This window comes from Gopherus evgoodei, chromosome 10 (genome assembly GCF_007399415.2).
Source record: "Gopherus evgoodei ecotype Sinaloan lineage chromosome 10, rGopEvg1_v1.p, whole genome shotgun sequence".
NCBI lineage: Eukaryota > Metazoa > Chordata > Testudines > Testudinidae > Gopherus > Gopherus evgoodei.
Window position 1 is genome coordinate 30,096,389 of NC_044331.1, and position 23,601 is coordinate 30,119,989.

Sequence of the window (23,601 nt, forward strand, 5' to 3'; positions counted from 1 at the left end):
AGAACACATCTGTGCTCACCTCCCCCTGCAACCCATTCAGAACTGCCTTCCATGCCCATCCCAAACTCCCCTTCCACATTCCTCACATGTTCCTGACCCACCATGTACCACATGCGCTCCACCACTAGGGATATGTTTCCCAATGACAGCCTGACCTACACCCAGCTGTGAGAGCCTCATTAAAAAGTGCACTTCATTGTCATGGAAGAATTGTTTTGTTGACCTAGCTGTGTCTACACTGTGATTTTGATCAGCTTAGCTACGTCTCTCGGGAGTGAGTTTTTCATATCACTGTCAGTTGCTGGGTTATATTTTGACTTGTCATACTGGTAGTTAGAAACAAACTGTGCTCCCCCACTTCGATGCTAACACTTTTTTTTCAATCTTGAGAAATGGTCGTGATAAGGTTTGTGAACAGTTAGTGATAACTTTCATACAATTTCATTTTGTTTGCTCAGTTTTCAGTCAACCTGTTGGCTGACTTTGGGGTTTTTCCTTTGTGTTTGCTATTTTTGGTTCTCCCCTTAAGATAGGAAGTAAATATTTTAAGTACAGTAAAAATATGCATGTGAATTTCCTGTAAAACAATACTTGTGACTCAAAGCATGCTATGTAGAAAGAGATCATCATTTAACACTAACTGCCTTATTAAATCAGATTAAATAAATAAAAAACAAAACAAAACATGTGTTTGGGAAGCCAGATAACCTTGAGCTTATTTTCATTATTAAGAACTTTAGCAAAACAAAACCAAGCTTTGTTAGTGACAATAAGCTAGTCCCTTTACCTGAATGAGATGTATCCTTCTCTTCCCTTTGCCAAGGATCTAGACTGTTTAAAACAATGACCCTTCTCCACACTGCCCTTTATTCTAAGGTCTCCCTTTTCTTGTTCTTTTGATCCATCCCCTTAAATTTCTTGTTGGCTAACTCACTCCTCCACCCTTTTCCCTCAGCCTCCAAGCACACATTTGTATCTCCATTCTGAGGGGGGGTGGAACCTCTCAATCCCACCTATTTTTAAAATTTATATTCTACAATTTTTTTCCTTCCAAATTCTGGTGTTATCACATTGAATTAACTTTCTGTCCTGTTTCTCTTTTCTTCATCTTCAGCCTTTATTTTCCGATTCCAAACTAGTTTATGCTCTCTGCTCTAAAACAACTACTAACTTCGTAAGTAAACCAAAGGAGTATAGTGGAACCTCAGTTATGAACCCCTTGGGAATAGAGGTTATTTGTAACTCTAAAATGTTTGTAACTTTGAACAAAATATTATGGTGGTGCTTTTAAAAAAAATTATAACCGAACATTGATTTAATACAGCTTTTTGAAACTTTACAGTGCAGAAGAAAAATGCTGCTTTCCTTTTATTTTTTTTAGTAATTGTACAGTATTTCAGGATGGATTTGATTTAAATTAAATTAATTTAAATAATTTAAATCTCTAGTCAGACTCTTTAATCATGGTTTTCTACATAAAAGTGCATTCTTGTTGGTTGTTATAACCTTAATACATATTCTTCACAAGGTAGAGATGTAGGTTTCATTTTTAGAAGGTACGCACTATACATTTGTAAAGTGATTTATTTTGAAAGATTTTCAGATTTGTTTTACAGCTATATAAGAAAATGAATGATTGTTTGGTTTTCATTTACCAAAGGTAATTGAAGCAGATAGTTCACCTCCCAATGACTTTATAAATATCTCCAATTCAACAGGTTAATCGTTAATATTTGGAGGATTTTCTTGCCATGCTGTATTGGGAGGAGAGCATTACCAAACAGACATTTAAATTGTTCTGTTTAACTAAAACATCATTAAGTATTGTGGATTTTTTTTCTTCAACAGCAATCATATATTTTAACAAAACAAGCAAAAGTCCCTTGCTTCTCACATTTATCTCCAGACTTCTTCTCCTTGTCCAGATCTATTCCACCTCCAACTATCTTCTATTCATTGAACTTTTTGAAACTTTACACTTTTTAGAGAGAGATAAGGGATTGACTCTGTGTACACAAATTTGCAGAGAGGCAATAGAGTTGAGGTCTGTTATTTCTCACCTCTATATATTTATTTATTTTAAAACATTTTTGCCATTAACAAGCATGTTACCTCTGGAAACACAAATCAGTTTGAGAACTGCAAATCTAAGCATCTCTGATGGTATCTTCTAGACTAAGCCCTGAGTCCCATTGGGTAAATAGAAAGATTAACCTAAATAATCTATACTGAAGCCTCTGGAATCCCATAAATTTGGGTCCCTAATCCATGAACTATTGGAACTCATTTACAAAACTTTTCTTAAACATTACATGAATATATTGTCTCATACTATAGAATTAGAATTTATAATCCCTGTTCCATGATGAGAGATCTTTGACCTATATTGTATCTTAATTAAGACTACCTTTAGATTGCTTTTTGAGGAAAAAATCTTTATCAAAAAAATCTGATTTTAAATTGATTTTAAAAATTTTCTTTAAAAAAAACCCAACTCATTGATTTTTATCAATTTGCTCCCTCCTCTTCCCCCCCCACTTTTTTTGAGGGGTCATGTCTGCTGCTGCCTGATTTGTGTACTTCCAGGTCCAAGTGTGTGGTTGACTAGTCAGTTAATAACTCTGGTGTTTGTAACTCTGAGGTTCTCCTGTAATTCTGTCTTTCATCTCCCTGTTATATTCAGCACAGTTCATTAGTTACCTTTGGTTTCTCTTCTCTTAATTTAACTCTCACTTGGCTGATTAATTCTTCAGAATAATCTTTAGTGCTATTAAAGTAGTATCTTTTTAATTGGGAGTCACTCTTAATGGGAGCAAAGGCCAATCACTGTGGTATTCCTGTTTTGAGATTTTGCTGAAAGTGGTTGTCTCTGCTTGGGAATTATATGCATTTCACTGGTTCTTTATTTAAGAGCTTTAATAGCCAAACAGATATTGTACTTTTCTCGTCTCTCCAGTTGTTGTAGTTAAAAAAATAATTATTTTGGCAATCCTTGGAATTCCATACTGAAAATATAGTCTGCAACTGGCATGATCATTAACTAGGAGATTGATTTGTTGGAATACTTACCTCTCAAATCGTACTTTCTGAAAAACTAGATTGATAAAGGTGAAGGTGAACCAAACATGGAATTTCTGTTGAATAAAAAAAGATTTTAGTTAACCCACTAGTACAATTTGTGTGGTTTTTTCCTAGCATAAGACTGTTACCAAGCCTAAAATTACCACTTCTCTAAACTGAGCCACGTCATGCAACCCTCTAAGATGGTTTCTAGAATTGGAAATAATTTGTCTAAATTCTGTCTCCAAAAGGGGGCTTGTTAAAATGGAAATTTATATTTTGGTCTGCTAGATATCAGACAAGTTTGAAGACTAAACCTTGGAAAAACAATGCTGCTTTTGTCTTATTGTGGTAGTCTCTCTCCCTCCCCTTTACTGAAGCCCCCCATTATCTTGAAAAACCTGCAGATTTAAAATGAGTGAACTAAAATTCTCATTGTGTTCTAAATTTGATAAAATAAATTACTGTGCTAAGCTAATATCTACTCCTTGAACTGGTCTTTTAGGGTTAAAAATAGGAATGGTGAAAAGACAAGTTGTACATGTCAACAAGCTGGGTTCCAGTGGATATAGTATACTTAGATTTTCAGAAAGCCTTTGACAAGGTCTCTCACCAAAGGCTCTTAAGCAAAGTAAGCTGTCAAGGGATAAGAGGGAATGTCCTCTCATGGATTGGTAACTGGTTAAGAGAGAGGAAACAAAGGGTAGGAATAAATGGTCAGTTTTCAGAATGGAGAGAGGTAAATAGTGGTATCCCCAACAGGTCTCTTCTGGGACCAGTTGGTCCTATTCAGAATATTCATAAATGATCTGCAGAAAGGAGTAAACAGTGAGGTGGCAAAATTTGCAGATGATACAAAATTGCTCAAGATAGTTAAGTCACAGTCAGACTGCAAAGAGATACAAAAGGATCTCTCAGAACTGAGTGACTGGGCAACAAAATGGCAGATGAAATTCAGTGTTGATAAATGCAAAGTAATGCACATTGAAGAACATAATCCCAACTATACATTTAAAATGATGGCAGTCTAAATTGGCAGTTACCACTCAAGAAAGAGATCTTGGAGCCATTGTGGATAGTTCTCTGAAAACATCCACTCAGTGTGCAACAGCAGTCAAAAAAGCAAACAATGTTGGAACTCATTAAGAAAGGGATAGATAATAAGACAGAAAATGTCATACTGCCTCTATATAAATCCATGGTACGTCCACATCTTGAATATTGTATGCAGATGTGGTCACCCCATCTCAAAAAAGATGTATTGAAATTGGAAAAGGTTCAGAAAAGGACAACAAAAATTATAAGGGGTATGGAATAGCTGCCATATGAAGAGAGATTAATAAGACTGGGACTTTTCAGTTTTGAGCAGAGCTGACTAAGGGGGAATATGGTAGAGGTCTATAAAATGACTGGTGTAGAGAAAGTAAATAAGGAAATGTTATTTACTCCTTTTTCATAACTCGAGAACTAGGGGTCATCAACTGAAATTAATAGGCAGCAGGTTTAAAACAAAAGGAAGTATATTTTCACACAACACACAGTGAACCCGTGGAACTTATTGTCAGAGGATGTTGTGAAGGCCAAGACTATAACAGGGCTCAAAAAAGAATTAGATACGTTCATGGAGGATAGATAAGTTAATGGCAGTTAGCCAAGATGGACAGCGATGGTGTCCCTACCCTCTGTTTGCCAGAAGTTGGGAATGGGCAATAGGGGCTGGATCACTTGGTGATTACCTGTTCTGTTCATTCCCTCTGGAGCACCTGGTATTGGCCACTGTCGGAAGACAGAATACTGGGCTAGGTGGACCTTTGATCTGACCCAGTGTTGCTGTTCTTACGCTTTAATTTTATTAAGGGAAGATATTAGCATTTATAAACCCAGGGTGTGGCCATACAGCAAAAGCAGTTAGTGGCATCTTTTATGTTTCTGTTAGCACAGCGGTTCTCAAACTTTAACCTGAGGACCCCAATTTTCATTTATAATTTTGCTGTGGACCTCCAAGTCCTCTTCTCATCCCCTGGCCCTTTCAGCCAAGGCCTCACCCCTGCTCCACCCTTGCCCCTTCTCTTCCCCGCCTCTTTTCACCCCCTCCCTTGAGCGCCCCCATCTCTGCTTCTCCCCCTCCTTTCCCAGCATGCAGGATGCACTGGGAGGGAGGGGGAAGAGTTGAGGGAGGAGGAGGAGGAGTTGATCAGTGGAACCCATGGACTCCAGTTTCGAGAAATGCTTGTTCACAGTTTTTGTGGGGGGGGGGGGTCTTTTTAGTAAAACTAGTTGAGCTAGTGAGTCTGAATATTCAGCTGCTGCTTATATAAAAGGAGAAACTGGTTTTGTGATACTGACACTTCTGCTAACAAGTTGGCAGAATTCTAGCTAAGGTAGGAGTCGGCAACCTTTCAGAAGTGCTGTGCCGAGTCTTCATTTATTCACTCTAATATAAGGTTTCATGTGCCAGTAATACACTTTAATGTTTTTAGAAGGTCTCTTTCTATAAGTCTATAATATATAACTAGATATTGTATGTAAGTGTATAAGGTTTTTAAAATGTTTAAGAAGATTAAGAAATGTGAGTGCCACTGAAAATCAGCTCACGTGCTGCCTCGGCACGCGTGCTGTAGGTTGCCCACCCCTGAGCTAAGACTTACCTGAAAGGGATAAGCAGTTAATTCCTAAGAGTATCTTAATATGAGTCTGAGATCGGTAACTGAAGCTATGTCCTTAACTGATTTCTAGGATTTTGTTTTAAGACCTGTATGAAACATATGACCATTAAATACAAAACATGGCCACAGTTTACATTAATATTTAGAAGTTTCCGTCAATACAAAGATTTACTTTAGTCATTTGAAAGAATAAAATAGGATGAATTTATGAAGTGTGGTGGTCAGTGATAAATATCTGAAGTTTTCTATGATATTACACATTCCAAAGTTAGAAAATTTTAATTAATTTTTTCCAATAGCTTTAAAATAAGAACTAATTTTTTAATGCTGATTTAATGTTTACTACTTATTGTAGTGCCTAGGAGCCCTAGTCCTGGACCAAGACTCCATTGTGCAAACACAGAACAAAAAGATACCTGCCCCAAAGAGTTTGCAATCTTAAGTAATTCTTTATTAACAGTTTTTTTCTTCTTCCTAATTTATTGTCTTTACAAAATCTGGCTTCTGATTTTGCTTTCTCTTTTTCTATTTCCTTTCACTTCTGTTTTTGTGTTCAATGTTGTAGCAAAGTGAAACTAGAATCAAGATTCCTGAAGCACTGGTAGAACTGCAAACTCAGAAGCAGTGCCTAGGTGTTGTCATGACCAGCTTCATAGAAAAGTGGGGAGAAGCAAAAGAGGCTAGGAACCTAGATTCTGAAGCATAGCGTTCCCACACTTCAGAGATTGTGAGTTTAGTAAGTTTCATTTAGCTGCTGGCTGACTTTGCCACAAACAACTATGCTGCTCTTAAAGACCAGGAACACTCTGTGAACTAGCCTTACAGTATCTCATGTAATCACCAGTGGATTAACATTTATCCTGTGATATTTTTTTCTAAAATATATAAGCAATTGGTAATTTATTCTGGGAAACTCCAGTACTGGTTTTGTCACCTTTTTGTGGTGGTACCTGAGTGTCATGCCTCTGCCAATAGGGTTGTAGCCTTATTCAGGAGACGTACTGAAAAGAGGCCTGCGTCATGGAATAGACGTGCATGGTTTTAGAAGTTTGCAGTCTTTAGACAGTGATAGAAATGACTACCTCGTCTTAAACTTTTTGGCTAACTTCAAAATGGTACAGTATGTGGTGATTTTTCTGATATGAGGAGATCATTAGACTCTGAATCTGTATTGTTGCCTAATATTATATCCTGCTCAAACATCATCTTACAGGTGAAGGTGCTTATGAAAGCTGTAATTATTAAGGGTACAGAGCATGGAGGGCATTCTTGACTTAATCCTTTATGGGATGCAGCTAACCATGATGAGTGGAATTCACAATTGAATACACGACTTGCATCTATGGTGGCTTCTTTTAGCTTATGTGCTTCAGTTTTCAGATTTTGTCTATTAGTGCTAGAGTAGGATAGGTTGAGTACCAAGACACAAATCTGGTAATGAAATGCAAGAAAAACAATGACTTATAAAATGTATGTGGAGGATTCAGAATTAAAGGACAACAACCAGAAGAGCATTTTCTGAATCTTATATAGAACTGCAAGAAAAGGGGGAAGAGGGGAAGTATACACATGTACTAATGATGGTGCAGACTCCTAGTGTGTAATGTCTCTGGATCTACTTTCTCGGTTGAGGGCTTCTCAAGTGTCTGAATGTGGGGGCTCCGTTGAATCGTTCCTATAGTCTATGTCCAAGAGCAACAAGAAATCATAATCAGCTGGAAGATGAGGGTACCGGGTGAGACATTCTGAAGCAAATGATACTGGTGACCCGTATGCCTTGTCCAACATGTACTTGATGATTGTAAGTGAATGTTTCACTTCAAGATAATTCCTCATTTAAAAAAAAAACCAAAAAACTAACCTCTGATTCAAGTGATGCGTTAATAGCTTATAAGAACTGTCAAATCAATATAGCAAAACTCTTACTTCTGCAATTTCCAGTTCTTCTTTGAGTGTTTGTTCATGTCCATTCCAGTCAGGGGTGTGTGTGTGCACATGCACAGTAGCTGGAAGAATTTTTCCCCTAGCAGCGACCGTAGGGTCAGGCTGAGCGCACCCTGGCTTCATGCCTTCATGGCGCCCAATATAGAGCCCTGCCAACCCTATACTCCATCAGTTCCTCCTTACAGCAAGTGATGGTAGCTGGAACTTCCACTTTCTTTTCTCTTGCTTCGGCAAATGGATTAACAGTGCTTTATACACTGTACATAGTTAGTTTCTGGTAGTTAGTATAGTTCAGTAGTTCTTTGTAAGTTTCAGTTATGGGGAGGTTATCGTCCCCATTTCCTCACCTCATTTGTTACTGGGGCATGCCATGATCCCCAGGCTTTTAGACTTGCCAGATTTGCACAAAGTGAATGCCAAAAACTGTCTCCCCCCTTCCTCCTCCCAACTGCTTACTATGCCTGGGTGAGGGTCACTGGAAGGACTGCTGCAAGATCTGTCAGAAATTCCACCCGAGAACCATTAAGGAGAGGGAGCAGTGTCTCAAAATTCTCCTTATGGAGGTAGCTCTCCGACCTCAGTTGACCCAGGCACCGGGGATCCTGCTCCCAGCATGTTGTCTTTGGTGCAAAGCACTCTGACCCCATCTTTGAAGGACTCGGCACCAAAGAAAGATGCTGACAAGGAAGCTCAGCACCCTCATGGAGCCTCTCAGGGACATAGCAGCCTTTAGCACTGATCCCAGTCGCTGACGCAGAAGAAAGAGAGGTTGGAGAGAGGCCTGTCTCCCTCAGCAAGACCAAGGGACCAGCCACCAGTGGCACCTCAGTTGGGCCACAACTTGGGGACTCAAAGTGGAGCCACATTGACTCCTGCCCAAGTGAGGCAGTCAAGCCTGGGTCCTCTCACTCACTGCACCTATCGGAGCATCTGCTGCTCCCATCCACCCTGGCTTTTGAGGCAGTGGAGAACCTATTGAGCCTTGTGGCACTGTTCTCGCCACCGAGACAGGAGTGTGTCCTGGCACCGCACGTTCCATCCTTCCTTCCATCCATCCACCAGGAGCTGTTGAAGAGGGTTGCATCCAACCTTAGCCTGCAGGTGGAGGATTTGGAGGAGCAAGCGGACTCCCTGTTTGCCGTCCTCTTCTCCACAGCCCCTGCTAGAGTGGCCCTTAAATCCCCTCCTCTCTGCCTCCCATTTCCAAAGGGCAGAGCGCAACTACTTTTCCCCACCTAAGGGGCATGAATACCTGTACTCTGATCCTGCCCCAAATTCCCTGGTGGTCAAGGCAATTAACCACAGGGAATACCAGGGGCAACCCAGAGCTACCCCCCAAAATAAAGATGCCAGGACATTGGACTTGTTCAGACGGAAAATTTATTCTTTGTCTAGCTTACAGTTGAGAGTGGCCAACCACCAGGCCCTCTTTGGCTGCTCCGACTTTAATATGTAGCAGACTGCGGCCAAGTTTGAGAGAGTGCTCTCCTGGAAGGTTCGTGTAAAGAATTCCAGGCGATCCTCGATGAGCGTACAGCTGCTGCGAGTGCGGCCCTGCAAGCACCATCTGACGCAGCAAACTCCACTGCCTACACCATGGCGTCCACCATCTCCATGCAATGAGCGTCCTGGCTGCTCCTATCTGGGTTGTCCTCCAAGGCTCAGTAGTCGATTCAGGACCTCCCCTTCAATGACCAGACCCCATTTGCAGAGTAGACGGCCAACAAATTATATGGGCTGAAGAACTTCGGAACCACCCTAAAAACTCTTTACATTCTGGACCCAGCACATAAGCGGTTCAAACTGTAACTTTCTTGGGGCAAGGAAGCCAGCCCCAACAGGACCTGCCGCACAAAAAGCCCAAGGGCTATAGATGGCTCACGAGCCACTTGCCCCCACCCTCTGCCCAGTTGGGCATGACCCACTCCAAGCAAGGAGCTAAAAAGTCTTTTTGAGGCCTGAGGGTATGTCTGAGGGCGACTTACCAGTCTTTCCTGGATCCGATTTTTCTCAATTATTTTGCAACTGCCTTTCCTTTTTCCTCCCGATGTGGTCGTCGATAACTTCAGACCTCTGGATCCTCAGTATGGTGGCACATGGCTACACCCTCTAATATATTTCCATTCCTCCCCCGTCCCTCTTCAGGGACCCTTCTAATGAGTCTTCTTGAACAGGAGGTTCAGGGGCTCTTAGAGGTGCAGGTAAGGAGGTGGGACCTCCACCGCCGAAACAAGGGTTTCTATTCCTGGTATTTTCTGGTCCAAAAGACCAAGGGTGGGCTACGTCCCATCCTGGACCTGCAAGACCTCAACAGATACCTAAGGAAGCTAAAGTTTTGCATAGTCTCCCTGGCCTCCATTATCCCCTCCCTGGATCCAGGAGGCTGGTATGCTGTCCTCGGCCTGAAAGACTCATATGTTCGCATAGTGATCTTTCTAGGATACAGACGCTTCCTTTGTTTTTTGGTTGGTTCGACCCACTACCAGTTAGCGATCCTTCTGTTTGGCCTGGCTACAGTATCAAGAGCATTTACCAAGTACATAGTGGTAGTTGCGGCCTACCTCAGGTGTCGGAGTATCGAGATTTAACCAGACATCAACAGCTGTCTGGTCAAAGGCAACTCCAAGGCTAAGGTCCAATGCGGCATCACTGTACTACAAACCACGTGCTGCTCCTTGGGACTACAGTTCAACTACAAAAAGTCCATGTTAGGTCCAGTTCAAAGGATAGAATTCATTGGGGTTGTGCTCAACTTGACCCAGGCGAGAATGTTCCTGCCGTTGGACAGATTTCAGACCCTGATGGACCTCACTGTGGAAGTGTCTGTTTTTCCCCTGATAATGGCTAGGGTGTGCCTGTGCCTGCTAGCCCACATGGCAGCTTGTACATACATGGTCTGCCATGCCAGGCTCTGAATGCGGCCACTGCAGTAATGGCTGGCATTGACCTATTTCCAAGCCAGAGATCACCTGGAAAAGATTATAACCGTTCCTCTGGCGGTTCTCACCTTGCTGCAGTGGTGGACCAATCATGAGAAGGTCCTGGAAGGAGTCCCGTTTGACAGTCCTGTTCCATCTGTCGAGCTAGTGTTGGATGTTTTGGACCTTGGTTGAGGGGTGCACCTTGGGTGCCTCCGGACCTAGGGGATGTGGACCCCAGAGGAGACAAGGTTACACATAAATGGCAAGGAGCTCAGAGCGGTCCGACTGGCCTATGAGGGCTTCCTGCTGCACCTGTCAGGCAAAGTGGTGGGAGTCCTGATGGTCAATATGGCCTCGATGTTCTACATCAACAGGCCTTGCCAGCACTGGTTCGGCATGCTCATGAACATGGTGGTGGCCACTCTGACCTCTTCCTTTCAGTACAGACCTGCCGTCACGGGATTATGGTTAGCTCCTACACTCCAACCTCGGGTCTCTACACCTCTCGGCGTGGATGCTCCATGGTCGAACCCAGAGCAGCGTACCTACTCGGAGGAGGTCTAGCAGGTCCTCTTGGGAAGTAGGAAACCATCCATAAGACTGACTTACCTGGCCAAGGGGACAAGGTTTTCCTGCTGGGCGTCAGAGCGCGGCATTTCTTTCTCGCATTCTTCAGTGCCGTCCATCTTGGACTACTTACTGCAGCTCAGGAACTAAGGTCTGGCACATTCTTCCATCAGAGTGCACCATGTGGCCATCTCCACATTCCACTAGCCAATCCAAGGTCAGATGGCCTTTTCTCATGATCTATCAGGTTCCTGAGGGGCCTCAAGAGCCTTTACCTACAGGTATGGGCCCCTGTCCCGCAGTGGGACCTTAACCTGGTCCTCTCCAGGCTCACTGGCTCGCCTTTCAAGCCACTGGGCTCCTGCTCCCTTTCCTACTTGTCCTGGAAGGGTGCTTTCCTGGTGGCGGTGATGTCGGTGAGAAGAGTCTCAGGGATTAAGGCCTTGACCTTGGAACTGCCTTACACCGCATTTTATAAGGACAAGGTCCAGCTGCGGTCCCACCCAGCCTTCGTGCCAAAGGCAGTATCTTCCTTATACGTGAGCCAGGACGTATTCCTGCCAGTGTTCTGTCCTAAGCCACACAAGACTGCTGAGGAGAGGCGTCTACGTGCACTGGGTGTCTGGAGGGCCTTGGCGTTTTACTTGGAGCGTATCAAACCTTTCCGGAAATCGACCCAGCTCTTCATCGCTACGATGGATAGGATGAAGGCCTCCTGGTTCCTTCGCAGAGGATTTCCGACTGGATCACCTCTTGCAAAAAGACCTGTTATGAGCTAGCAAAGGTCCCACCGCTGCCAAATGTCAGGGCCTATTCGACTAGAGTGTAAATGTCTTTGGTGTCCTTTCTGGCGCACATCCCAATCCAGGACATCTGTAGAGCCGCGACATAGTGCTTGGTCCACACATTCACATCTCATTATGCTATCACTCAGCAGGGCAGAGACAACCTTGGGTTTGGCAGAGCTGTATTACAATCTACGCAGCCATGAACTCCTACCTGCCTCCATGGGAACTGCTGGGAGTCACCTAATGTGGAATGGACATGAGCAAGCACTCCAAGAAAAGACAGTTGCCTGTTCCGTAACTGGTGTTCTTAGAGATGTGTTGCTTGTGTCCATTCCATGACCCACTCTCCTTCCCCACTGTCGGAGTTTCCGGTAAGAAGGAACTGAGGGTGGGGGGAGTTAGCAGTGCCCCTTATACTGCACCATGCAGGTGCCACTGCAGAGGGCACCAGAGCCTCTCCCGTACAGATACTGCTGAGGGGAAAACTTCTGGCATCAGTGCATGTGGCAAGCACACACACCTAATGTGGAATGGACATGAGCAACACATCTCGAAAAACACCAATTTTTGTCTTCTCTCCAGCATTTCCTTTTTTTTTTTTTTCTCTCTCTCTCTCTCTCCAGCATTTCCTTGGTGGGAAGTAATAGTGGGTGTGCATATTACCCAGTATTGCTGTCCCAAATAGGATATTGAAATTTTTCATGTCTCGCAATTCGTGGACACGTCAGAAATTGTGTTGTCTGTCTCCACATTGGCCTTGAGTGGAACCCATTTGCCACATGATGATTTTAATGCTGGAAATATCTAGCAGCTTGGGTTAGCAGAATTGTTACAAAGAAAAGATGAGTGGATAATTGGATCAGTTGTAAGGCTACACAAGACAATGTGAAATTGAGGTTGGGATTTTAGTTGTCTAAACTTATTCTTGATTTCTTAGAAAAGCTGCCTATTGCTCATTAGGGAAGTGTTAGTAGAATCACATGTAGCTTCTAAATTTAGTTTTTAATTGAACAAAATATGGCGGCTGACTTTAGAAGCAGGTGTGAACACGAGGGTAGCAGAAGCTGAAGTAATGTTTAATTTTGCGTTTGCGTATAGAGGCCATATTATAGGGGAGAATACTTGGCACTAAACACAGTGAAGTAAATCTAATTTTTGTGGTACATTAGTTGACCCATAGCTACTTACCAACATTACTGTTCATAACACAAGCAGGTGGTTTATTTGTGTGGCCCAAATGAAGGACACACACACACACACACACACACACACTGCTACAATAGAGACTTTTCTTAACATCTAGGAGGTGATTTAAAGAAATTTAGGCCTGGTCTACACTACGTGTTTAAACCGATTTTAGCAGCATTAAACTGATTTAACGTAACACCCGTCCACACTATGAGGCCCTTTATATCGATATAAAGGGCTCTTTAAATCGGTTTCTGTACTCCTCCCCAACGAGAGGAGTAGCACTAAAATCGGTATTACCATATCGGATTACGGTTAGTGTGGCCGCAAATCAACGGTATTGGCCTCTGGGTGGTATCCCACAGTGCACCACTGTGACCGCTCTGGACAGCAATCTGAACTCGGATGCAGTGGCCAGGTAAACAGGAAAAGCCCCACTAACTTTTGAATTACACTTCCTGTTTGCCCAGCGTGGAGCTCTGATCAGCACGGGTGGCGATGCAGTCCCAAATCCAAAAAGAGCTCCAGCATGGACTGTGCAGGAGATACTGGATCTGATCACTTTATGGGGAGACAAATCTGTTCTATCACAGCTCTGTTGCAGAAGACGAAATGCCAAAGCATTTGAAAAATATCTCCAGGCTACACAGTGTTGCATGACAAGCTTAATGGAAAGCCAAAGAATCAAATGGACGCTCATGGAGGGAGGGACGGAGGGGGTACTGAGGACTCCAGCTATCCCATAGTGCACAGCAGTCTCCGAAAACTATTTGCATTCTTGGCTGATTTCCCAGTGCCTGTAGGTTCAAACACATTGTCCAGCATGGTTCAGAGTATAGCTTGCCAATTTACTCCCTCCTCCCACCATGTTAAAGAAAAGGGAAAGAAATTGTTCCTTGACTTTTTTCAATGTCACCCTATGTCTACTGAATGCTAGTGGTAGACACGATACTGCAGCAGTGAAGAGCAGTATCCGCTCCTCTCCCCTCCCTGGTGGCAGACGGTACAATATGACTGATATCCGTTGTCGCCATCAGCCCGTGAGTGCTTTTGGCTTGCCTCAGGTGAGGTCGGCTGGGGGCACCTGGGTAAAAATAGGAATGATTCCTGGTCATTCCCAGTAGATGGGACAGAACGGCTGGTAACCATCCTCATCATAGCAACTAGGCGCTGAGCTCCATCAGCCCCCTCCCTTTCCTGTCTAAAGAAAAGATTCTGTTCTGCTTGGACTATCATAGCAGCGGGATGCTGGGCTCCTCTCCTCCACACTGCTTAATGTCCTGCCTGGACTGTCATAGCACCGGAGGCTGCCTCCCCCTCGTTTTATCTCACTAACAAGTCACTGTTTCTTATTCCTGCATTCTTTGTAACTTCATGACACAAATGGGGGGGACACTTCCACGATAGCCCAGGAAGGTTGGGGGAGGAGGGAAGCAACGGGTAGGGTTGTTGCAGGGGCACCTCCCGTGAATGGCATGTAGCTCATCATTTCTGTGGGATCTGACATGGAGCAGCTGTGCTCTCTGATACACTGGTTCTCTAGCACACTTGCCCCATATTCTAGGCAGGACTGACTCTATTTTTAGAAATCATGAAGGAGGGATTGACTCGAGGAGTCCATTCCCAGTTTTGCCTTTGTGCCCCGGCCCACCTCAGCCAGGGGCACCCATGATAGCAGCAGACAGTACAGAACGACAGATAAACGTCATCTTACTGCCAATTTACAATGGCAGCAGATGGTACAGAACGACTGATAACCATCTCTGCTATCATGCAAAAGCAAACGAATGCTGCTGTGTAGTGCTGCAGTAATGCCTCTGTTAGCGGCATCCAGTACACATACGGTGACAGTAAAAAAAAAAAAAAAGCTGAATGAGCTCCATGGTTCCCGTGCTATGGCGTCTGCCAGGGCAATCCAGGGAAAAAGGGCGCAAAATGATTGTCTGCCGTTGTTATCCCGGAGGAAGGAATGAGTGACGACTTTTACCCAGAACCACCCGCGACAATGATTTTTGCCCCATCAGGCACTGGGATCTCAACCCAGAATTCCAAGGGGCAGGGGAGACTGTGGGAACTATGGGATAGCTACAGAATAGCTACCCACAGTGCAACGCTCCGTAAATTGACGCTAGCCTCGGACCATGGACGCACACCACCGAATTAATGTGCTTAGTGTGGCCATGTGCACTTGACTTTATACAATCTGTTTTATAAAACCGGTTTATATAAAATCGGAATAATCCCGTAGTGTAGACGTACCCTTAGAAAACTCCATGGCTGATAAAATAGCTTCGTTATTTATTTGAACCTCTGTGGATTGTCTTGTATAATCAACGTTTTGTTCAATATTTGGATTGTGTGAGAATGATGCATGCTGCAAGATGAACAAATGTAGAATTGATCGGATGCTTCTTATAGGTTTTTTTTTAAATTTAAAAACGAAAAGTCCTCGTCCTCCATTCATATTAACTGAGAGAGACTCAGTTGCAGGTTTGGGACCTGTGATTTTAAATAGTGCTGTAATGCCCCAATATATTGGCTAACAAAGGGCATTCAGCACAGAATTCAGCCTATTCTATCTTAATTTATTTTGTTAACTGGCAGAATCTGTTCTTTGAAGTTTGATATCTCATGGCTAGACTCCATTGGGTGTTTTGGCACAGAGAAAGTTAATGCTGTGCAGCAGCTCTTACACCCAAGGTATTTTGGAAGCTATCTTAAAGTTGTTTTGGTGTCACAATCCCTAGGTTCTATTTTTTTTTTTAGATTTGCATCTCACGCCTGCACCTAGAAATCTCCTGGGAAATAAGCAGGACAAGGATGGCTGCAGAATCAGTAACTTTATAGCCAAGAAGATTGGATTTCACAAAGTACCTAGTAATTAGCAAAAGGTAAAGGATGGGAGGCCAGAGAACTTGGATTAGAGGTAAAGCAGTATGTGCAACATAGATGAAATGAGCATAAAAAAAAATATTTTAACACATACTGCAGCAACTTGGTGTGATTACCACAGTCATGCAATGGAATAAGATTCCTCTGCATGCTTGCTGAAAGATTCAGTGCAAAGCCATTCTGTACATCTGAAGAAGTGAGCTGTAGCTCACGAAAGCTCATGCTGAAATAAATTTGTTGGTCTCTAAGGTGCCACAAGTACTCTTGTACTTAGTGCAAAGACTGTGTATCCAGATAAGGCTGGTGTATTATAGTAAAACAAAATGCATAGGAGTTGAGAGAATATAGTTTTTGGACTGTGTGGTGATAATGTCTCACTCTCTGCCTGCATACCCTCCATATGCTGTTTGGGCTCAGCTGGATTTCCCCAGCCATAGACTGGGGCAACCTTCAGTTCTTTTGTGAAGGATGGTCCCTAAATTTCACTGAGAGTTGTACACATGTAGCATGTATCCAAAGCTTGAGAATTTGAAAGTAGCAGAATTTTGTTGGTCCGCACATGCACCATTGCTTTGCCTCTTGGTTTTGTCTAAGGATAAAGGGCGGAGCAGACCAACTGCACCCTCAGTTCCTTCTCACTGCCATGTAGATCGAGTTGGAACTGCTAGTGTCCTCTTGTTTCTGATGCACTTTGAGGAAAAATCCACCACCTGTTTGTTTGTTTTTTTGGAGTTGTACATAGTTCTTTTTGTTTATGTTGTAGTTTTAGTGTTCAGTAATAGTTTTAGAAATTAAGAGACTTCGGAAACTCTGTTTTCTCAGGTCCCCTCGGGTCCCCTGCCCACCCCAATCACCCATGCCTGAACCGGATTATGCCAAAGGTGCTTGGGTTCAAGATCTGTGCCTCCTGACCATGTTGATTCTCAGTCAGTTATGAGCACCAGTGCTCTCCTTACTGCTTGGGAGAAACCCACATTTTATCCAGGTGCAGTATCTGCCTCTCCTTCCCAAGCTGTACCCAGGAAGTTCAGGCTCTCCGTTTCAAGAAGCATCTCATGGAGGTTGCCATGAGGCCGCAGTCAGATTGAGGCAAGGGAACCTTCCATACATTGGCCTGAGACACCCAGGACTATGCCTCTGATCAGACAGGGAGTCCAGTTTCACTGGTACCAGTACTGTGGACCTCATGCCAGAGTCTAGTCATGAGACAGGGAAGCATGCACATAAACATGCCAGTAAGTTTTTCTCCAGGCTAAGAAGAACAATGCATCTTCCACGAGTTCGAGCTATGGACAAGCAGCATGTTCCAAGGCTCACAAGCACAAGAAGTCTCACAGACTGGTGGACCCACTGTTCGCTGAGCCCTGTCTGTCTTCCAAGTTGTCACCCCCTAAATGAAGGGAACCATTGGTTCCGAAGTAGCCCTCTGGTTCTGGCTACGGAGCTTGTGCTCAGGCCCCGTAAACTTTTTTGATCAGGGGAAATGAGATTCCCACTTTCTCCTACCCTGGACTTACCTCACTTGAGTTGGGCTTCCACCCACTCTCCTATGGCACTGTCATTGGAACTGGGCTCTGACTCAGCATCATTGGAGGACTTGGAAAGAGCACAGGGGCTGCTTCTGCCCTACCGCTGATATGGCTACCTTACTATTCCGCCAGCTCAGTAACAGTACCCGCCCTTTTCCCCAACACAGGTTGCACTGGTGTCACACTCCGTGGAGCCCTCCACAGCATCTGCCGGATCAGTCCTGTTGGCTGTACTGGGGGTCCTGGCCTCAATATCCAGCTTCGGAGCCTTCCCGTTCAGCAAGAGAGGATTCACCCCCTTCCCCACTTCGAGCATCCCCAAGTGGGCATTTACAACCAGTTTTGGAGGATGAACCACTTAGTCCAGATCTGGTGCCACTAGAACAGATGTTGCTGTGTCTTTGGCTCCCCCTTCACTATTGGATGACTTTTTCTCAGTTCCAGGACCTCTTAAGCAAAGTGGCTGAGGACCTCCATGTTCCACTGGAGGAAATACAGGACAAACAGCATCAGGTTCTTGACCTATTGCATGCTTCGGTACTGGGCATTGTTGCTCCACCAATCAACAATGTCATTCTACAACTGGCTCAAACTGTTTGGCACACCCCCAGCCACTTGTGCATCCACTCCAAGGGGGCAGAGAAGAGGTATCATGTACCAGCGAAGGAATTGAGTTTCTGTTCTCTCACCCCACACCTAATTCCCTCATGATACAGACAGTGACAGAGGGGGCGAGGCAGAAACACCCACTCTCCACCCTGGCAGACAAGCAGGGGAAGCAACTGGGGCACAAGGTTTTCTCGTGGGCTAGTCTCCAGCTTAGGATTTCCAACTACCAGGCATTATTGGCTAAATATGACTTTCTCAGTGACAGCAAATTGGAGGACTTTATGGACAAACTTTCCTAGCAAGATTGTGCCAGTTTTCAGGCTATCTTGGAGAGCAAGCTGGTCAGGGAAACTTCTTCGTGCTCAATGCCAGGAGAATTGTTATGTGGAGGAAATCATGGCTGCATTCATCTAATTTCCACAAGGAGGTACAGAATACCATACTGGACCTCCCATTTGATGAGTCTCATCTATTCAGTCAGAAGACCGACATTTCCCTCCACTCTCTCAAAGATTCCAGAGCAACTCCATGATCTCTGGGTATCTGTGCACCTGTATTCAAAAGAAAAGTCTACTGTCTGCAACCTGAACAACAGTTCAGAACTCCCCACTTCTTCCAACAACCTATAAACCTCCTCACAAGTGGCAGAAGACTCATGACATACCAGAGGACAGGATCAGTCACAACCTTCAGCATCACATGCTCAGTCCTCTCAGAAGAGATATTTCCAAACGTACCTAAACTTCCCCCAAAACTTCTACATACATAAATACTACAGCAAAACATAAAAATTAATCTTGTTGCATTTTCAAGTTGAGAAACAATTGTTTTAGAACTGGTATTTAACTACGAAGTATGCTCACTATAAAACTGCTCATTCTTAATTTGAAAGATGACACATCAAGATCTATTTAGCCATAACTTTTCAATCTTTTCTCAAACAACTTTTCTTATTGGGGAAAAATCTGGTTGTAGTGTAATTATATCAACTGTTTTGGGGGGTTTTTTTGTATTTCTCTCCTATAATGCTGTTTCATCAGAAGCTGACTTTTGTCACTTCTCTTTAAAGGTGATTTGGGGAGAAAGCGTGTTTGGATAGTAGTCTAGTTTTTGCACACAGTTAACTTACTTACTTGAGGTAATTAAAATTCAGCAGGTAATTATGAAACTATTTTGATATGTAAGTCATTTGAACTACTTCATTTGTGGCCATACCAAATTCATGGTCTATTTTGATCAGTTTCAGGGCCAGAGGGTTTTAAAATTGGTCAATTTCATGTTTTCAGATGTTTACATCTGAAATGTCAAGGTGGTGTAACCATGGAGGTCCCAACCCAAAAGGTACCCGGAGGTAGGTCTGATCCCTTCCACCCCCCAAGAACAGCCATGCAGGGGAAGTACAAGTCCTATCCCTCCCCAGCCAGGCTAGGACTCGCAGGTAGGAGCCCTCAGCTGAGGTGCTTCCAGCAGCAAGGGGAGATCAGATTTCACAGTCTGGGACAAGTTTTTCATGGCCATGAAATTGATAGGGCCCTACATATATACTAGGAAAGGGATTAGAAATTGTTCTCGAGTTAAATGAATGAAGATTAAATACACAAATCTGTTGAATATTGAACACATATATTCTTAATGTTTAGTCTCCTTTCTTTTTTTAAGCATTCTTAAATTGATGAAATTTTTTTTTGTCATTAGTCGGAAGTGATGTAACTTAATGGGTAGCAGTGATTCTGAAGTTTAGTCAGAAGGGCTGGGGCAAAAATGCTTCAAACTCAGTATTGGTGATGACTCAGGTAGTCAAGTAAAGACACAGCAAACCAGCTGATAATGCCTGGGATTAGTTTCATTGTTTAATATTGCATATGCTTCTGTCCATGTCAGTTTTGTCATTCAATAAGATAATGGCGTTGCGTTCTGATTGAATTGTCTTATTCTTGAGCATACTTTTATGGCCTAGTTCATTATCATGTCTTTACCCAAGTGTATGGTGATTTATAGGTGCACAGTTTTATTTGCCTGATGCTTGTAACATTGCAGATTGTAACCTGAAGTGAAATATTGGTGCTTAATTTTGAATTGCTGCCTGATAGACCTGCTGGAAGAAAAGATAAGAGGACTGGAGATGCAGGTGGAAACTCTGGCTAAGTTTAGAAGGGGGTTTGAGCAGATGGTGGAACACAGACATGATGAGGCACAGGGGATAAGCTCAGACGAGCAGATAGAAGCAGGACCAAAGAACTCTGAGGAGGGGCTGCTGGGTGAGGAAAGTGGACGGTGGAAGCATGTGACTAGGAGAACCAGGCAGAGGAAAAGACGGGCCAGCGATGGAGAAATAGAACTCAGGAACAGGTTTGTTGAGTTGGAAAATGAAGATGGAGCACAGCAGGCTGCTGAAGGAGAGAGGGCAAGGAAAAAGAGATGAGCAGCTAGTCCTGCAGAAGGAGGGGAGGAGTCAATGGAGGCGACACCAAGTATGAGCCCTAGGAGGATTGTAAGGGCGAATACAAATCAAGAGGACTTGCGGCCAGCTGGTGTGGGGGATAGATCGGAGAATCACACTGTCGCCAGGAAAAGGCAAGTCTACGTGATTGGAGACTCTTTACTGAGAAGAATAGACAGACCTGTAACTAGACCTGATCGGGAGAACAGAAGGGGGTGCTCTCTGCCAGGGGCTAAGATACAGGATGTGGACCTGAGGCTGAATAGGATCCTAGCAGGAGCGGGAAAGAATCCGTTGATTGTCCTTCATGTGGGAACAAATGATACGGCTAGTTACTCGCTGGACTGTATCAAGGAGGACTATGCCAGACTGGGGAAGACGCTCAAAGAAATCGAGGCTCAGGTGATCTTCAGTGGGATTCTGCCGGTTCCTAGAGCAGGGCGACGGAGTGACAAGATTATGGCGATCAACAGATAGCTCAGGCATTGGTGTTATAAGGAGGGCTTTGGGATGTACGGTCATTGGGAAGCGTTTACGGATAGACAACTGTTCGCTCAGGATGGACTTCATCTAAGTAAGGAGGGAAATAGAATTCTAGGATGGAGGCTCGCCGACCTCATCAAGAGAACTTTAAACTAGGAAGTTGGGGGAGATGGTTGGGAGATGTTCAAGAGATCTCCACGCCGGAATATAACCTGGAGAGGGAAGTAAACAAAGTGAGAGGGGATACCCTTGCGGACCAAAGAATTGATCCAAGGAGGAATAGTGGAGTAGAAACCAGAGTAACGGGTGATGCTGGGGGTAGAATGTCTGTGCACGACGGGGGAAAGAATGTCACTGACGCCAAACGCCAAAAATTAAAATGTCTGTACACTAATGCAAGGAGCCTAGGTAACAAGATGGAGGAACTGGAGCTACTGGTGCAGGAAGTGAAACCGGATATTATAGGGATAACAGAAACCTGGTGGAATAGTACTCATGACTGGAGTACAGGTATTGAAGGCTATGTGCTGTTTAGAAAAGACAGGAAGAAAGGCAAAGGTGGTGGAGTAGCCTTGTGCATCAATGATGAGATTAACTGTAATGAAATAAGAAGCGATGGAATGGATAAGACAGAGTCTGTCTGGGCAAAAATCACACTGGGTAAAAAGCAACTAGAGCTTCCCCTGAGATAGTGCTTGGGGTGTGCTATAGACCACCGGGATCTGATTTGGATATGGATAGAGACCTCTTTAATGTCTTTAATGAAGTAAACACAAAGAGGAAATGTGTGATTATGGGAGACTTCAACTTCCCGGATATAGACTGGAGGACGAGTGCTTGCAAGAATAATAGGGGTCAGATTTTTCTGGATGTGATAGCGGATGGATTTCTTCATCAAGTAGTTGAAGTACCTACGAGAGGGGATGCCATTTTAGATTTGGTTTTGGTGAGCAGTGAGGACCTCATAGAAGAAATGGTGGTAGGGGACAACCTTGGTTCGAGTGATCATGAGCTGATTCAGTTTAAACTAGATGGAAGGATAAACAAATGTAGATCTGGGATTAGGGTTTTCGACTTCTTGAGGGCTAATTTTAAAGAGTTAAGGAAATTAGTTAGGGAAGTGGATTGGACGGAGGAACTTGTGGATTTAAATGCGGAGGAGGCCTGGAATTACTTTAAGTCGCAGCTGCGGAAATTGTCGGAAGCCTGCATCCCAAGAAAGGGGAAAAAAACCATGGGCAGGAGTTGTAGGCCAAGCTGGATGAGCAAGCAACTCAGAGAGGGGATTAGGAAAAAGCAGAAAGCTTACAGGGAGTGGAAGAAAGGCGGGATTAGCAAGGGAAGCTACCTTGGTAAGGTCAGAACATGTAGGGATAAAGTGAGGAAGGCTAAAAGCCGCACTGAACTGGATCTTGCAAAGGGAATCAAAACCAATAGTAAAAGGTTCTACAGCCACATAAATAAGAAGAAAACAACGAAAGAAGAAGTGGGGCCGCTATACACTGAGGATGGTATGGAGGTTAAGGATAACCTAGGCATGGCCCAATATCTAAATAAGTACTTTGCCTCAGTTTTTAATAAGACTAGTGAGGAGTTTAGCGATGATGGAGGGATGATAAACGGGAATGTGGATATGGAGGTGGATATTACCGCAACTGAGGTAGAAGCCAAACTTGAACAGCTTAATGGGACAAAATCGGAGGGCCCGGACAATCTCCATCCGAGGATATTAAAGGAACTGGCGTGTGAAATTGCGAGCCCGTTAGCGAGAATTTTTAAGCAATCAATAAACTCGGGGGTTGTGCCGTACGACTGGAGGATTGCTAACATAGTTCCTATTTTTAAGAAAGGGAATAAAAGTGATCCGGGTAATTATAGGCCTGTTAGCTTGACGTGTGTAGTATGTAAGGTCTTGGAAAAAATTTTAAGGGAGAAAGTAGTTAAGGACACAGAGGTCAATGGTAATTGGAACGAATTGCAACATGGATTTACTAAAGGTAGATCGTGCCAAGCCAATCTGATCTCCTTCTTTGAGAAGGTGACGGATTACTTAGATAAAGGAAATGTGGTAGATATAATTTACCTCGATTTCAGTAAGGCGTTTGACACGGTTCCACATGGGGAACTGTTAGTTAAATTGGAAAAGATGAGGATGAATATGAAAGTTGTAAGGTGGATAAGGAACTGGTTAAAGGGGAGACTCCAGCTGGTCATATTGAAGGGTGAACTGTCAGGCGGAAGGAGGTCACTAGTGGAGTCCCTCAAGGATCGGTTTTGGGACCAATCTTATTTAACCTTTTTATTACTGACCTTGGCACAAAGAGCGGGAATGTGCTAATAAAGTTTGCGGATGACACAAAGCTGGGGGGTATTGCTAACATGGAGAAGGACAGGGATACTATTCAGGAAGATCTGGACCACCTTGTAAACTGGAGTAATAGTAATAGGATGAAATACAATAGTGAAAAGTGCAAGGTCATGCACTTAGGGATTAATAATAAGAATTTTAGATAT

The 23,601-nt window shown here is 43.7% G+C and overlaps 1 protein-coding gene across 6 annotated transcripts in view; it reads left to right on the forward strand.

Annotated features, from left to right (window-relative positions):
* Positions 1-23,601, forward strand: part of TJP1 (tight junction protein 1) — a 316,033-nt gene that overhangs the window by 180,332 nt on the left and 112,100 nt on the right. The gene's annotated exons all lie outside the window — the stretch shown is intronic.